This window comes from Sciurus vulgaris, assembly GCF_902686455.1.
Source record: "Sciurus vulgaris genome assembly, chromosome: 10".
In the NCBI taxonomy this organism is placed as follows: Eukaryota; Metazoa; Chordata; class Mammalia; order Rodentia; family Sciuridae; genus Sciurus; species Sciurus vulgaris.
The window spans coordinates 138,171,858-138,189,188 of NC_136470.1; the positions used below are offsets into that span (position 1 = coordinate 138,171,858).

Here is a 17,331-nt window from a genome sequence, read left to right on the forward strand (position 1 = left end):
GTCGATCACTGTGCCCCAAGTTCAGCACAGTGCATGGTACAAAGTTGATGCTCCATAGACATTTATCAAATGAATAAAAGATCAGAATACTGGAATGTTCCTCACCTCCAAAAGGAGCACAAGAAAGTACTTGCTGTTTTAAAAAGTAACTCAAGACTCTGGACGCCACCTCTCTCCACCAGAAACCCAAACCTCCCTGCATTCTATTGACACTTGTGGCTCGGGGGAAGTTCCAACCGCCAGCACACTGGACAGGAAAATTACTGGACCACCTCTGGAAAGATGAGCCTAGCAGGAAATGAGCCAAGAGTCCAGCAACTGACAGCAGCTGCAGCCGGCAGGAGCAAGGGTTTGCCACTTTCATATCTGAGCAGGATCAAGTGCTTAAATTGGGTCACGTCTGGCTTCCACGCACTCCATGAATAATTCTCGTGGGAAATAGCTGCTTCCACTTGGTTAAAAGGAAACTTTCAGGGTGTTCCAACGCACCCAGGTACATGTGTGAGGTACAAGTGCCCAGGTTGTCCCCAGGACAGCGATGAGGACAGTGAATGCTGGCTATTTGCAAACGCTGCTTATAAAGTAGGGATTCTAAAGTCAGTTGCCCCCAGTGCCTGGCAAGCAATGGACAGGAGAGAGGCCTGCTGGGAAAGTCAACAGGGACAGCCACTCCCGACTTCAGTAAGTGAAGCTAACGCAAGGATCCAGGCCCAGTGTTGCTGTCTTCCTGTTTTTCAAGAGGAAGCCTGATATGCAGATTTATAGGGATATTTCCCAATTAAGCAGCAAAGCAGGCCAATTTGAGCGGCAGATGGAGACCAAGGTCTCAGGTTTTTGAAGTCTGCTATTCAGCCAGGTAGGGACTGACCTTCGGCTCTGGAACTAGAAATGCAAGACCCTCCCCCACACCCCCACCCCCTCCCTGCACTACAAAGGGCCCCGGAACCCTCTGAAATGTGTTTTAATTTTTTCTTGGCTTTATTCTTAATTAGGCACTTTGGATTCTTGACAAAGAACCATATACATGTAAAGTAGTCAATGACAGAGTGCCCGGTGGAAATGAATCAGTCGCATTAACATAACTCCCCGGCAGGCAGGCAGGCAGGCAGGCAGGCAGGCAGGCGCAGAGCCCTGTGCAGGTTGACGGGCTTCTGTTCGCTCCTGAGTAGGCTGTGGGCTTGGCTTGCACCATAGGTAACCGATAAAAGTCCTAAACATGCTGCTGCACTCCCAACAGGGCTTCTGCAGAATGTCTGCATCACAACCGTGGGAGGGACACGCACCCCTTGCCCAGAGCGATTTCGCTTTGAATGTGAGGAAATGAGAGGACTTTTCAGGCTTTGATCCCTGGACCAAATTGCTTTCTGTCTCACTATGAGGTCACAGAGAGGACATGGGAACCAACCGAGCAGAGGATGGGAACCTGCACTGGCCGAACCAAGCCCTGGCCTGGCCCTTGCCTCGCTGTCATGACAATAAGGAAACAGAGACCAGGATGTTATCACTTCGATTCTGCTTGTGTGTCTTACTGTGTGTGTGGGGGGGCAGGGGCGTGACAAAAGTCCAGCTAATTCTGATTTGAAATTTTCAGTTGTGAAGGGGGATATTGATAACTATGCTGCAGGGCTTGGGCGGGCTCTGGTCTTTTCCTGTGGTTTTACTGGTACTTGTACATAGTGGTGGGATGCGTGGTTACAGGAGATAACCCTGTGCTTTGGCCGGTGTCCCTCCCCAGCGCTCCCCCTCCTGCCCCTGGTCCCCTCCTCTACTGTTCTTTCTTTTCCTTTTTCTTCTCTGGAGAGAGTAAACACAGGACAATGAACCTTCTGAGTTTGGTTTATCTCACTTAACACAATAGTCTCTAGTTCCATCCATTTTCTTGCAAATGACAGAATTTCATCCTTCTTTATGGCTGAATAAAAACTCCACTGTGTCTACATACTGAGGTACCAGATGTGCAAGAGTTTCCTCCCCACTGTCAGAGACACAGGCAGAAGGAGCAGGCACAGGCGGCGGCTGCAGTTCCACTCCCAGTTTTACACCCAGAGAGCAAAGCAGGCCACACAGAGCTCTGTACCGTGATGCAGCCCAGCCGAAACAGACCGAATGTCCGTCAGTCGACGAATGCACAGGTGAAATGTGGTACGCACCTACCCACAGGACACCACTCGGCAACAAAAGGAAAAAGGACTAGCCAGGGATCTCAGCTACCGGGGAGGCCGAGGCAGAAGGGCAGCAAGTTCAGAGACCCTGTTTCAAAATAGATATTAAGATAAAAGGGTAAAGCTATTGCCTAGCATGCATGAGGTCCTGGGTTCAGTCCCTACTACCATGAGAGAAAAAAAATGAATGCGGTATTGATACTTGCTGCAGCACTGTGCTATTGCGTGATGTCTGGATCCGTGTTGTGTGTCTCACGGATCTGTAAGTCACAGAGACACAAGTAGATGGGTGGTTGCTTAGGATGGAGGCAGAGAGTAACTGGTAATGGGTCCTGGGTTTCTTTTTGAGCTGACAAAATAGAGTTCAGAGTACAGCCTTGTCCTGGGTTCAGTCTCCAGCACTGTTAAAAAAAAAAAAAAAAAGGAAAAGTTCTGAAAGCGTCTGTGGTGATGGTACCACTTCCTGAATCCCCAGGTGATGAATTTGGTACTGAGCGCGTGTGACTTGTGCCCCAGGTGAGCGAGGTCTCAGTAGGGCCGATTCCCTTAAACAGTGATAGCGAACCGTCTCAGAGCAGAACCTCCGCACGGGTCCAAGTGTCGATTTATTTAGTTCTGTCAGGACCCGAGGAGGGTACCCTGGCAAGAAGCAGAGCCTTAGTCCAAGCTACTGGCCCCCGGCAGTCCCCAGAGGAGACTGCCCAAGGCCACAGAGCCCTTCAGTGGTACGGCTGTGGGGTGACCCCAGGCCTGGCTCTGGCACAGAAAGTTTCCACCCTACACTGTTGAAGCCTGGAAACTGGTAACGTCTTCAGTTTCAGATTCAGCGGGCCCTGCTTCTGTTTCTGATCTCACCCTGCTGCTAACAGCCCAGTGATCTGGCAAGCTTCTGAGCTCGGGCTTCTCACATGTTCAAGGGAGACCGTGATCGTGCTTGGCTGGTGTTTAGCTCAGGGGCTGTCTACTAAGCGCTCTCAACCCTGAAGTCCTTCTAATGCAGTGTTATCACCGGGCTGAGAACTGCAAAGCCTGCACACGCCCAAGGGCAGGCGGCCCAACGCCAGGGACTGAGGGTCAGTAGGCTTGTTATTCTGCAAAGGCAAAAGTGTGTTTTCCACGTACAAAACCTGAGTAAGCCAGTGGTCTGGCATGCTACCTTTTACATAACGAAACTTAAAATTAAAGTTTTAAATGAGGTTAAAAATATTTGCCACACGCACTAAGCATTTGAAGTGTGGAGGGTTTGCTTTTCATTTCATGAAAATAAGCAAAGCGTAGGTGGAGAAGGAAATGTGTCACTTTCCCAGCGTTGGCCTGCAAGGGCAGAGTGACCTTACACAAGAAGAAAAATGCCAGTAATTTCCAAACTAATCTAATTTTAAATTTCTGGATCTTTTATTTCGTTGTGCAGAGACACTTTTTTTTTGGAAGGAAAAAACCCAGCGACGCTGGTGATAAGCGAAATCGCACAGCCTGGCTGGCAGGCGCCCTGCAGCCCCATGAGCTCATTTGGAGGCAGGGAGCACAGCCAGGCCTGCGGGCCTGAGTGCCCTGGATGCTCTGAGTACAGTTGGTGATGGGCACAGACAGTTTGCTGTGGTGTGATTCAATCTGTTCTTTCACTCCCTGTTACTTTTCTCCTAGGGCCCGGTGAACCTGCTCTGGATTTCTACAGTGGGAAACACCCAGCCATCTGTCCTGCTGTGTGCTGGTCACCTTTGATTGCCCCACTCTCCCCATAGACAGGCCATGGGTGCCTTCGCTGATTCAGGAGGTTTTCTCCAAAGCACCTCTTTAACCTTTGCTTCTAACCTCTCGACCACCACCGATCCAAGCTACCCCTCTCTCCTGCCAGGAATGTAGCAGTAGTAGCCTTCTAATGTTGTCCCGCTGAGCTTCCTTGAAGCCAGTTCTCCACCGAGGAACCAGAGAAATCTTTACTGAAAAGACGAGTCGCGTCAATCCCCTGCCTGGAAGCTATCTTTGGTCTGAGTCTGAATATACCATTAGAATATTAAGAAGGTTTGAAACATCATTAATCATCAGTGAAGGTGAAATTAAAGCTACAATAAGATACTACTACACACCCACAGAATGGCTAATGTTTAAAAAAATTAAAGACCAACAGTGTCAAAGGTCAATGAGGATGCAGAGGAACTAGAACTTCCACACCCTGCTAGTGAAAGGGAACATATAAGGACTCTGGAAACGTCTTGGGCAATATCTAATGAAGCTGAGTATATGCTTACCCTAGGACCCGGCTGTTCCACTTCTAGGTGCATATCCAGGACAGATGATGCCCTGCGGCCTCCAAAAGACGTCCAGGAATTTTAAAATGGGGAGTGGGGGTGTAGCTCAGTGCTGGAGTGTGTGTGTAGCATGCGTGAGGCCCTGGGTTCAATTCCCGCACCACCTGAATAAGAAAGAGCGAAAGGAAAGGAGGGAGGAAGGTATTTGCACTAGCTTTGTCTATAATAGACAAATATCGACAGCAACCCAAATGTCTTTCATAGTATTCATACGACCACACTTGACCGGCAATGAAAAAGGCTGGATGACCAGCACGGGCAACCGCGTGACCGACCTCACGGCCGCGGCAAGTAAAGACAGGTCCCAGTCTGAACTGTGATTCTACTTAAAAACGCTCAAGAAGAGGAAGCAGCAGGCACCAGGACCTCACCTCTGCTAGGGACCAGGGACAGGGCGGTTAGGCGGAGAATGAGCAAGAGGGGACTTGGAGGTTTGGAAATGCCCCCATCGTAAACTGGGCCGGGTGGGTGGTTGTTTCATGAGTCGTGTGTTTGTGTGTGTGTGTGTGTGTGTGTGTGTGTGTGTGTGTTAAGCTGAGTGCTTTCTGTGCAGTTACAACGTTATGTCTTACTTAAGTCACAAGAGGCGCCGGCATCTCCACGCACTGACAGCAGCATCTCCCGGTCCCAGGTGATCTGCCTCCCGCTTTCCTGCCTGCATCTCACACTCATTCCTATTCTTTACTTTTTTTTTTTTTTTTTTCCCAGTACCAAGGGGACTTAACCACTGAGCCACATCCCCAACCCTTTTTTATATTTTATTTAGAGACAGGGTCTCAGTTGCTTAAGGCCTCGCTAAATTGCTGAGGCTGGGTTTGGTCTTGTGATCCTCCAGCCTCAGCCTCCCGACCTACTGGGATTATAGGCGTGATCAGTGGCCACCGGCCGTAGGGCGTTTCTTCTGGCTGCCTTGCCCATAGTCTGGAGTTACCTAAGCTGAGTTGCCAGCTTCTCTACGCTGCCCGGAACCCTGTAATAAGCACTTTCTGCTTAACCTGGGGGGAGTGTGTGCCCTTCTGATGGGGAACGTGCTGTGTGGAGGTGCACTAAGCGCTGGGACCCTAACTGAGTCGGGAGTCCTTGCAGACCTCCTGCACAGGTGGTGGGTGGCATGTGAGCTGAAGCAGGTGGAGACAGGAGGAGTAGGAGGCTTAGGGAAGAAGGAAGAGTATACGCCATGGGGGAGACAGGGCATGCAGGACTCCAAGTCAGGATGGCCCTGACCCAGGATGATGGTGTGGAAGGATGGCCCAGAGGCTGTGGCAGGGTCCCAGCAAACACACGTGCCTGCTTGCTGTCGGCCTGTGGGGCGCAGGGCTAGGGTTTCCTGCCCACGCCTCGGCTGCTTCTCCTCCGATCTTCCTTCCCTTCTTCTGGCCTCAGCACACACACCTTCCCTTGGAGGAGTCACTTCCCCTCCATCCGGGAATGCTGATGGGGATGCTGACGCGGCTGCTGGTGCCAACCAGAGCCTCTTCTCCCTGGTGACTGGGCGGGCTCTTGTCCTAGGCCTGACCACTCCTGGTAGCCATTCTCAGGCCCGTGGCCACTGGTCTGAGGGCCTGCAGTGATGCAGACCTGTCAGAGTGCTCTCTGGGGACTTCTAGAGTTTGGGACTACCTTGCAGGTTCTGGTGGTCACTTTCTGCCCCCACCCCCATGCCCCAGGAGGAAGCCCGCTGTGGTGAAGAGAATTAAATCCAGCAGAAAAAAGTACTGAGCAGAGATGGACGAGGAGGGAGAGAGGCCCAGAGACGGAAGAGCAGCGGGGTTCAGCAAGGCCAAGTCAGCACCAGGCCCTGAGCCCTTGGCAGCTCTGGTTCCTCGGCCCCCTGCCCGGTCCAACTGGCGGGCCCACTTGCCACCCACTTGCCTGTGCAAGTTGTGAGTCCGTGTTTCAGTCAGCATTTCTCCTCTTCTTCCGTGTGTTTTGACTATGGTGTCATGTTCCATTGAACGTCCTCTTTGCTGATTGACGGTTAGGCCATTTCCAGCCTATCAGACGTGGTTGGTCAGGACTCAGAAGGAAGCGAGGAGGTTGGTGGTGACCTACTGCTTGCAGAGGCAGGAAGATGGAGGTGGAGAGGCAGAGGAGGAAGGGCACAGAACGGATAAGGATCAGCCTTTGAGCTCCTTCGTGGGAGCTGGCAGTGGTAGGAACAGAAGTAGTTTCAAAAGGAGAGTCTCTGCCTCCTGGGTGTAATGGCGGGCCACTGAGAAGGAGGAGAGGGTGCTCACGTATATTGAAAGTGTGACTAAAAAGCAGGAAGGAGCCTGTCACGGACAGAATCACGGGCAGCCATGTGGACACTGCAGTTCTGTGACACGCTGCTCTCCGAGCCCTCGTTAGCAGAGCTGGGAAGAAGGGCCATCCCCAGCGTCATCTGAACAAGCCCGGAGGCCTCAGCAGGAGGCAAACTACAGAAAGGCATGGGATGCCCTGATGGCCGATGGAGAAAACCAAGAGCAGCTGAGCGGGCGGTGAGGCCGGGCGGGTGCAGAGGGCTGCGGCGTGTATGGGGGCAGGGAATCTCCTTCCCTGCTCCTCCTCCTGAGTAGGGATTTCCCTTGCCAATCAGATGTATGTTTAGAAAAGGAACAGGAGGAGAGCCTCGTCTTTCAGAGGATGAAAGAGGAGGCAACGAATCCTGTGATAAAAGACAAGAAGAAAAATAACCTGACCGTACTTAGATGTCAGCTAGAGGAGGTAAAATGGGGTAGAGGGCGTTTCTAAAGTATTGGAGGAAATGAAAGAAGATGAATGCACTTGGCCACACAAGCACTACAAAGGGCTACAGGTGTCTCACTCCAATTAATCTAAGTTTTCAATAACCTTAGATAATTTTTGCATCAATATGAAACACAGTGGGTTATAATGTAAAATGCTCTTGTAGATAAAGTAAAATCAGCAGAATTCAGTTTCTGAGCACCTACCTACTCCAGGTGTGTGTGAGATACTTTGCAAACGTTCACTTAAAAAAATACTATGAAGTAGATACTGAGGGGCAGGGGTGTGTGGGCACGGGGGAGCAGGGTGCATAGCTCATCTAGCTGGACAGGTGCTGTTTTGCCTTTAGCCTCACCTGGGCAGTTCCTAAGGGAACCCTGACGTCCTTCAGGTAGCCACTCCCCACCCTCCACTGTCCTGTACTGAGGGACCTGTCCCTCCTAGGACAGCTGGTGTGTCCTCCCTGGTCTCAGTATGAAAAGGTCTGTGTGTGTGGAATGCGAGGCCCAGTTCTAGTGAGTGCGTTTAGGAACCAACATGGCACACTCTAACACAGCGAGAAGGAGAAAGGACGGAAGGGGCCTTGGGACGGGCTTCTCACCCTTAGGAAAGGACCGGGCCTCTCCTCCCGCGGATGCTTCTGTGTGTGGGCCGGAGCCCGCAAGCGCCGGATCTTCCTGTGACTGTGCAGGTGCAGCGGGCCAAGCCACCTCTAGGAAGAGGCCAGGCAGCCCCCCAGGCAGCCCTAGCTGGCCTTGGACTCGGGGCAGACGGGGCTTTTCCTCGGTGTTTGGTCCTGCGTTGCGTGGGTGTTCCAACAGTCACCACCAAAGGCCCAGGAGAGCAGAGCGTGAAGACCTGAGATGTGAACCCGTGCACGCGATTCTAAGTGGGATGTAGGAATTCACACACACCAGGGAGAAGGTTCAGCCTCCTCGGGAGGCAAAGAAAGGAAAACTAATCAAGACTGAGACCTTGTCTTTTGAAATCCTGATTCGTTTAAAAAGACAACAACAAGAACAACAACAGCCATAGAGTTAGTATATAAGCAAAGATTTTCACAAAAGTTTTTTGGGGCGCTGGGATTGTGGCTTAGTGACAGAGTGCTTGTCTAGCATGTGTGAGGCACTGGGTTCGATTCTCAGCACCACAAATAAATAAATAAAATAAAATAAAAGGCCCATCAACAACTAATAAAATATTTTTAAAAAATTGGGGCGGGAAGGGTACTGGGGGTTGAACTCAGCAGTGCTTTATGAATAAGCAATGCCCCAGCCCTTTTGAAATTTTTTATTTTGAGACGGGATCTCACTAGATAGCTAAGGGTCTTGCTAAGTTGCTGAGGCTGGCCTCAAACTTGTGATCCTCCTGCCTTAGTCTCCTGGATTACAGGCATGCACCACTGCGCCTGGCAAGATGTTTTCCCCCAGTGACAAGTGTTATCATGCATTTCAGATACTTGAGAAGGTAAATTGTCATAGTTCTTTAAAAATAATGGCAGCCATAATTCATCTATCATTTATTGAGAGCTTACTACATTGGCAAGTGTCATGAAAGCAAGCAAACACTTTTAACTGTTAGCTCAGTGAAGTGGGCGTGATCATTTTCAGTTTGCAGGTAAGGTATAGAGAGACGCACTGGCCTGCTGAGGTCTGGTGGGTACAAAGGGCAGCTCCCCTGCCCCATCACTACAAGTGAACCCAATGCATGCCTCAGGCACCGATGAGGGGGGCACCCAAAAATTGAGAACAAAGATTGACAATAAAATGTGAAATTTGACAGCCAAAAAATAAAAGCATTAATCATGGGTAGCACCCAATATTAGTCTTCCTCACAACGTAGTTTCAGCTGGAGGTCGTGTTTATTTTGCTATATTTATTTTGCAAGGGGATGGAGAGTATCAGACCCTCGTTGCCAAAGTCCTCTAAGGGTCTTGCACTGGCCCATGGAGCCAGGGTTCAGCCCTACCCGACCCCAAATCCTGTGCTGATAGCTGACCACAGTCATGCAACTTAGAGAGCAATTTCACAAATTAAATCAATAGCCTCAGAATCATTTCTCAATCTATTAAATCAAATATTGCAAAAAATTGTAAAAACTTAAGAATAAATGCATTAAAGACAGAGTTCTTTACAAAAGTAAAAAAAGAAATTAATACAAATGTTTAACTCGGGGACCTTTATAATTATATTATATAATGCAACCACTACAAATAGTCTTTGTGAAAACTTTTTATGAAGTGGGAAACTAATTATGAAATGCCAAATGAAAAAAAAATGACATATGAAATCATTTATAAAAAGTATTCAGCTGGGTGCAGCGGCACACACCTGTAATCCCAGGGGTTCAGGAGGCTGAGGCAGGAGGATCCCAGTTTCAAAGTCAGCCTCAGCAACTTAGTGAGACCCCGTCTCAAAATAAAATATAAGAAAAGGGCTGGAGATGTGGCTCAGTGGTTGAGGGCACTTGGGTTCAATCCCGGGTACACACACACAAAAATAGTAGTCATAAAAAAACAATAGTCTGAGCTGTGAAAAAGTAAAATTTTAAGTGTGTAGAAGAAACACTTTAGAACACTTACAGGGACTGGGTCTTGATATAATGGTTCTGTGCATTCTGAGTTGAACCTGTGCTTTCATTCAAAGTCAGTGTGAGCCCTTCTTCCCACCCACGTGGGCTCTAGCTCAGTCTTACCCCCGTAAACCTCAGTAACTGATTTTCTTCAGCTTCTTACATATTCTGTGATGAGGGTGTTCTATAATGATAGTATGTTTAGGGTAGAAATAATCCTAAAAATCTTTATTTTTAAAAAGGTATAAAAGTCTTGGAAGAACCTTTGGCTAATGAGATTAGGGGAAGGTGGACTGGCTTCCACCTGGAGACAGCTGCACTTCTGAGGGCTCAGGACGGACCTGGGAGAAGGCTCCTGCCCGGCCCGGAGCAGGGCCTGCAGCACCACCTGGCTCAGACCTTTGCTGTTGTGAGCCCGTGTGATTCAGTCTTGGTTTAGGGCACAGGGTTGGTAGATTATTCAGAGTCGACATACTCATGAAGCATCTGGGTAGGTCACTAGACCCAGAAATATCAATGTGGGTGCAGAACTCTTTGAAGCTCTAAGGAGCTAAATAGCACAAGAAAATACAGTAATGGAGTAAATCTATGACGCTCATTATCATAACATTGACACTCACTCCCTATCTTGGAATGCTCAGGTGTCTGTACTGCCGAAAGGTCTGTCCTCCATCTCCTCCAGACACCTCTGGCTGCTCCTGTCTGCTTTAAGGCTCTTCACTCTGGCTGCTCCAAAACACGCATGCTCTCCTGGTCTGCTCAGACCCTCTCTTCTCTCTACACCCGTCCCCGGGCAATCTCACCTCTTCCATTAGTTCTTGCTATTTTTTGTTTAGAGTTTGGATTGGGAATGTCCCCGCAAAGGCTCCTGTGTTGATGAGTTTGTCCGTAGTTGCTACCACTATTAGGAAGTGGTAGAAAATTTAGGAGGTGGGGCCTGGTTGGAAGAAGTAGGTCATTAGGGGTGTGTGTCTTTGAAGGGTAGATTTTGTCCCTGGACCCTCTCTCTCTCTCTCTCTCTCTCTCTCTCTCTGCTTCCTGGCTGCTGTGAGGTGGGCAGCTTTCCTGTTCTCTGTCTGAGGAGTCATGAGAGTCTACCTCACTCAGGCCCAGAGCAACAGCGTTGGCCAACCGTGGACTGAATCCTCTGATACCATGTGCCCAAACAATCTTTCCTCCTTGAGAGCTTGTGTGGAGGTTCTAGCAGGGGAGCGCAGCTACTTGTGTACCCTCGACAGAAGAACGGTCCTCCTCTATCGGGGAAGGTCGTCCTCTTCGACCGAGTGCGCAGCTTCGGGAGGGACGCACATGGAGCGGTGAGGGAGGAAGGGGACACCCGCCTAGCCAGCCAGATCAGCTGAATCAACCCTGGCGATCAATGGGGTGACAGATGTCACAGCCAGATCGCCCTCACATCCCAATCTTTCCTCCTTGAAGCTGATTTTCTCAGGTATTTTGTCACAGCAACAGAAAACTGACTAACACAGCTTCGTATCCTACTCACTCTCTACCAGCCCCCTTGATGACTTAGAAATAAAACTTTTCATTCGCTTTCATTTTGAACAGCAAATGATTCTTAGAGATGTTTATCCAGGGACATTTAAAATGATGTGCTACCCTTTAGTTACCTTTTCTACTGGCCTGTGTGAAAGCTCAAATTTCATCATAACAATGCACAAACTGTCTCTTGCTTTTGTGGTGCTTCCTCCAAAGGCATTTCGCCATCGTTTCAGCAGTGGTGAAGTCAAATGAGTGTTTCAGAAGGGCCTGGAGAAGCACCACAAGCTGAAGAAGACGCTTGGGGTGCCGTCCCTCCATGGCTTGCCAGCTGGCCCTCCCTTGCAGGTGAAAGAGAATGACTTGATAACCCAAATTTCCTTCCAAAGCACATTCTGCCTGTCCTCGCAAGTGGTTGAGGTCACTGTGGTTCTCGTTGCTTTGCCTTGTCTGAGATGGAGGGTTTTGTGGCTCTCGCGTCGGATCTGTTACCCTGCCCCCCAGCTGCTTCCCCTTCCTCTTTGCTTCTCTGAGCCTCTCTCAGCTCTTGCGGGCCATTCTTGGTTTGCTGCATAGCTCTACTGCCTATCGACCTGTCCCTTCCCCTGCCCTTGCTGTGTTTGTCCAGAGACAGACAGTCATTTCTGCTTAATAAATCTAAGTGAGTGTCAGCTCTGTAGGACAAGCTGTACTCGACACTGAGGGGTGAGGCGTGATGGGATGGGCCTTTCAGAAGTCATTCTGTCCCCTTTGCCTGATTTCCAGGCCTGGCTTGAGCTGTCAGCCTCGGTCGCTCTGTGGCTGGAGCTCAGGGTCAAAACCAGTCAGGGGCAGGCGCTGGTGAGTTTGTTCTTGATCCCAACCTTTATTGCAACTTTGATTCATTGGTACAAATTGGGGTATAAAAAACTTGAATTCAAAATGAAACATTCCAAATGCTCCCAGCCACTCCAGGCTCTTTGGAATGTTCTTTCTTAGATCAAACACTCCCTCCCTATCCAGCAACCTTCTCAGGCAGTAACACAACATAAAACCCACATATATCATCACTTTCCATTGACAATTGACTTTTTGTGGAGCCGAGTGGAAAAGATTGAGACACCCCAAGATCATAACCAGCCCATTGTTATTTGTTCCCTCTTTCGCAGCAAGTTAGATGATAATTCTTCATTATTATCAAATATTGGCATTGCTTTTAACCTTCAGATGTAATTTTTTGCTTCAAGTTGCAAGCAAAGGGGAGCAGACATTATTTGGGTTTCATTAAAACTAGCCTTGTGTTTTCCTCACGAGTTTACTTGGTACCACATGAAAGCGCCTCATGAATAGTCAATGCACCGAGCCAATGTCATCCATTCAAGAGCAGGGAGGGTTCTGTGGGGTACAGGCCCGGCCGACAGGGAGCGGTGAGTGACACCCGCAGACTGCCACAGCAGCACCATCTGCGAGAGAGGCCGGAGCCCCTCCGAGCGCTCTTCCTCTCCTTTAGAACTTCCACGGGTCTGCCTGGGAGAGCCCACTCCTCCAGATGCCAAGTGGCGGGCACACACACACACACCAACAGCTCCCGTGCATGCGAAATGTGCAGATGGCTACAGGAGAAGGAGCCAGGGCTGGTGCTCAGATTCTGAGCCCTGAGAACTCCTAAAAGCCACGCAGAGCTACTATGGAAAAAGCAGCCTCTCTGAGAACTGGAACTTATTTAGACTTCAGAAACAGTGGTTTAGTAAAAGTTAAGAAAAAACAGCTTGTAGAACTTCGACTTAAAAAAAAAAGATCCCTTTTGAAAACAAACATCTGAAAGGAAACGATTTTAGCCAGCAGCTTTATCACCAGAATCGTTTTTTTTCTGTATGTCTCCTACCACATCTGGACCACGTTGTCCCGAGCTGATGTGGCGTGAGAGAACTGAAGAATGGGCCTCCTTAAATTCATGAACAGCTGCTTGATTCTTTTTAGGAAAGAAAAATAAGTAGAATTTAAGGGTAAGCACTGTACAATAAGTTAGAACACATTTTCAGACATTTAATGTACTCGTTGAACATATAGAGACAGATTTGCAACAGGTATCTCCAGACCTTTTCATTAAGACTGTTGATTTCAGATTACCTTACAGAACTAACGCGCTCAGATTCAGACCATCTTTAGGTCTGAGGGCTTCCAGATTTGGAGCCTTTGCCACATGAAGACACTCGAGAGAGCTAGTCAAGCCACTTGACCTGGACACTGGGATATTAATTGCACTAGGAAATGGTCAAGAAAGGACCAGCTTCAATCTTGGCGTGGAATTTGAGGGTGCTGCCCAGATATCCTGAGGGAGCTGCTGGGGGGGCTGCTGGAGATGAGGCACCCCTAAATTTGAAAGGTGCCTCTTAGGGAGGTATAGGTGTTTGGACAGCAATAAAGCCAAGGGTGCTGAGGAGATTGCCCAATGAATGTGCACAGAGACAAAGCGGAGGGTGGTCAGCAGGGTCAACGCTGCCCAGGCAAGTCAGGTAAGGAGCCAGTGTGGTAGGGCACACCTATAACTCCAGGGGCCTGGGAGGCTGAGGCAGGAGGATTGCAAGTCCAAACCAGCCTCACCAACTTAGCAAGGCCCTGAGCAACTCAGAGAAACCCTATCTTTAAATAAAATGCAAAAAAGGGCTGTGGATATGGCTCAGTGGTTAAGTGCCCCTGGGTTCAATCCTGGTACCAAAAAAAAAAAAAAAAAAAAAAAAAAAAAAAAAAATCAGGTAATGACTCAAAGGGGGACTAAGGGGGACTTACCATGAAGACCTTTCTGTGACTTCGAGGCAGTGGGAGTGGTGGGGAGTGGAGGGCGAGGAGCCAGCACACTCTGGCAGAGCGGTGGGAAAGGAGGCAGCCAGTCAAGTCAGACACGAGGGAGGACCGAGTGGGTAGCTGGAGGGACCGTTACTTTAGATCGGCATGTCTCAATGCTGGCTGCGATTCAGAATCGCCTGGGGAGCTTTAAAAATCGTTGACACCTTGGCTTTCCCCAGTTCTGACTTCAGTGTTACGAGCTACGGCTTGGGCACGATACCATTTTAAAACTCCCCCCAGATGCTCTTAATGAGAAGCCAGAGCTGAGAACAACTGGGGAGGAAAAATAATTTCCTTGAAAGCCGGGAGTGAGGGGGGCGTGATACATGTGAGGATTGAGCTGCTGTACACACCGAGGCGGGGACTGTGGTCGGTGACAGGTTGGGTCCTGCAGTGGAGGCCGGGCTCCGGACCCACGGCTGGAGAAGACTGTGTGGCCGGGGCAAGGGGAGTAGGGTGGGGCCCAGGGCTGAGGGTCTGCTGTTGGGAAGGCAGGGCCACCTTCCCGTGCATCCCCTGGTCCCTGGGAATCAGCAGGAGCAAAGTGGGGAGAGGACACACCACTCCGAGGGCCTGATTGCCACTCCAGCCACCGCAGCGTGAGCCTGGTGGCTCCCAGCAGAACATGAAGGAAAAGCAGCACTTCTCTGAGCAGAGAGTTTACATTCTTCACATCCTGCCGTTAGGAGAATTCAAAGTTGAAAAAGTCAAGACCATGGGAAGCACCGGTTGGTTGGGGGTGGGGTGGCAAAGAAACTCATGAAACCCCTTGTACACAGTTCTCTTTCTGGTACTGGACACTGAACCCAGGGCACTGAACCATGGAGCTCATCCCCAGACCTTTCACTTTTTTATTTTGAGACAGGGTCTCGCTACGTTGCTGAGCCTGGCCTGGAACTTGCTATCCTCCTGCCTCAGCCTCCCAAATCTTTGGGATGACGAGTGTGTGCCACCACACCCTAGCAGTTACATTCTCTAAAAGACAAAAACAAACAGACATGAACAAAAACCATTACTGGTTGAAAACTTTAAAGTCCATAATAAGGAGAATACCATTCTATATATTTAAATGAGTAAAAAGTAATTAATATTTTTATTATATTTCCTTCCTAAAAACATTGCAGGACCTTCCTCCCAGGGCTCTCAGGGAGATGCTTATAAAACTACTCACGGACTGATTTCCACCCTGCCCACAGTGGCCTGGCTGGTACATGTGAGCTTTCTGGCTTTAGAACTGGGTAAGCAGTGTTGTGTGGATGCCATCTGGCCGTTTTGAAGTGGTGGGAAGAGTGTGCCAGAGTGGATACTCCGACCCAGCTGGGTGGTACAGGGACCCCCAGCCAGGCTTGCAGGAGCTGGGGGTCTCTGGAGTAAGGCTGGAGTGGGGCCTGCTGGCTTTATAGCTCTCCTACCACCACCCAGAGCTGCTCCAGGGGTGATCAAGGGCTCACTTTCATGAGCCCCACGGGAAAAGTGTCCTGTCTTGTCCATGAGGCAGGTTCATGGCCGGGAGCCAAGGTGTGAAGCCACCAATAAGACCTTCCTGTGACCTGTCTCTACTGTGGCGCAGTGGGGTGCCGCCTCACCTAGGGATTCCCTGAATCCCCACCCTCCCTTTTCCTATCCTGGGGTTGTTCTGGCATCTCTTGACAATGGGACACCTCTTTTTCCTTGAGGCTGGTGTCCCCAGGCGGCCTCCCCTCCTATGACATTCGTCCTCCACTGTCTTTTTCTCCTTTCGCCCTCAAACAGAATAATCCTCAGGCCAAGGTACTTCTGGGCCTAAAGAACTTCCAGCACCTCAATTTAAATAAAAAGCATGCTTTGCCCTTTGAAGCAGAGAACTCCCCTGACCACACTGGCCAGGCTGTGCCAGGGGGCGGCTGCTCCGCTTCCCATTGCCTCCTGATTTGCTCAGAGCCAATCTTCACATGCTCAACGGATGAAAGGTCACCTTCTTGCGGAGATGCAAAAGCACTACGTCTACAATAGAAGAAGCAAGAATGTCCTGAGCACGCTTGCTGATGTGATGAATGAATGAAGACAAGCAGATTTCTTTTCTTTAATAATTGAAAAAATCCTCCTCCCCACCACCGTCTTCTTTTCCTGCCTTACTGGAATCGAGTGCATATGTATATTGCAGAGCGAGGTGCAAAGCCCTGGATCAAAGTGGTAGAGCCCCCAGGGACTAGCAAAGCAAAGCTTCGGCTCAATCATAAGCTCTCATCAATGAACAGAGCTTCCCAAGCAAAGACCAGAAGAATCGACTTCCCGTGTGGTTTCCACAACCACATGGTCCAACCCCACCATGGAAAGGTCCTCAGGATTTAGCTGGCTCCTGTGCCTGAGAGGGACACGGGAGTGAGTGCATGCTACAGGTCCTGATATAACACAGTGAGCTCCTCTTTCCAGACAGAATAGGATGGGTTCGTGTTTGGTTCCTTTTCAACATTTATTCCAGGTTGCAGGTGGCAGGGTCTCTGTACAGAGCCACATAAAAAAAAAGTTCTGTCTCCAAAACCTTGAAGATGAATGCACACCTTTGCTCTTGAAGAACCAGACCGGATCCATGGCACCTCACAGAAGGTGTCCCAGAGACCCTCTGGGTGAACCCTGTTCTGCAGAGCTCCTCATTCTGACCCCTCACACATCCCTCCTACTTCCTCTGGTCCCTGCAGCTGTCTCTCTTCTCCTCTCAGCTGTGACACTTCCTCTGAGACGCACTGCCACAGCTCCTGTGCCTGCTGGCCGGTTCCACCAGTCTGCTCCAGGAGACTGGTGAGCCCTCCACCTGCCACCTGGCTTCCCACGGAACAGTTGGTAGAGCACCCCAGGAGGCGTTCCTTCCCTTGGTCTGTTGTGGGACATTTCGGGTGGACTGAAGTCTCCACCCTGTTCTGCAAACATTCCTGGGTGGGGAAGGTTCTCTCCGGGGACAGTTTGGGCAGCCAGGCCTCAAGAGAGAGAAGTGAGGGTGAGAGGGGGCTCCTTTTCCTACGGTCAGCCCACTAGGGACAGCTGCGTAGATTAAAATGGGAACCCCACATGCACCATGTCGATGGCAACCGAAGCAAATGCTTTTCCCCGTGAGTCTGGAGCTACAGCCTTCAGGTTTCAGTGAGCTTGCCTGTCTGCCCACAGTCCCCACTCTGGTTGTCTGGGGCCCTACAGAACGCAGTCAGTTCCCCTCACTTGAAACCCCATGCCAGTCTGTGCGGCCGGACTCCTGAGGGTATCCA

General features: G+C 49.9%; 1 long non-coding RNA gene across 2 annotated transcripts; it reads left to right on the forward strand.

Moving 5' to 3' along the window:
* The first annotated feature begins 436 nt into the window (after positions 1-436).
* LOC306637609 lies at positions 437-15,331 on the forward strand. Of its 2 annotated transcripts, none has more exons than XR_013757235.1 (3): positions 437-856; positions 1,893-2,132; positions 3,807-8,364. It is a non-coding gene; the product is annotated as an uncharacterized lncRNA (long non-coding RNA). The 2 variants fall into 2 exon arrangements; XR_013757236.1 differs by lacking the exon at positions 437-856 and adding an exon at positions 15,217-15,331 and having other exon boundaries at positions 1,779-2,132; positions 3,807-4,902.
* The last annotated feature ends 2,000 nt before the right edge of the window (positions 15,332-17,331 follow it).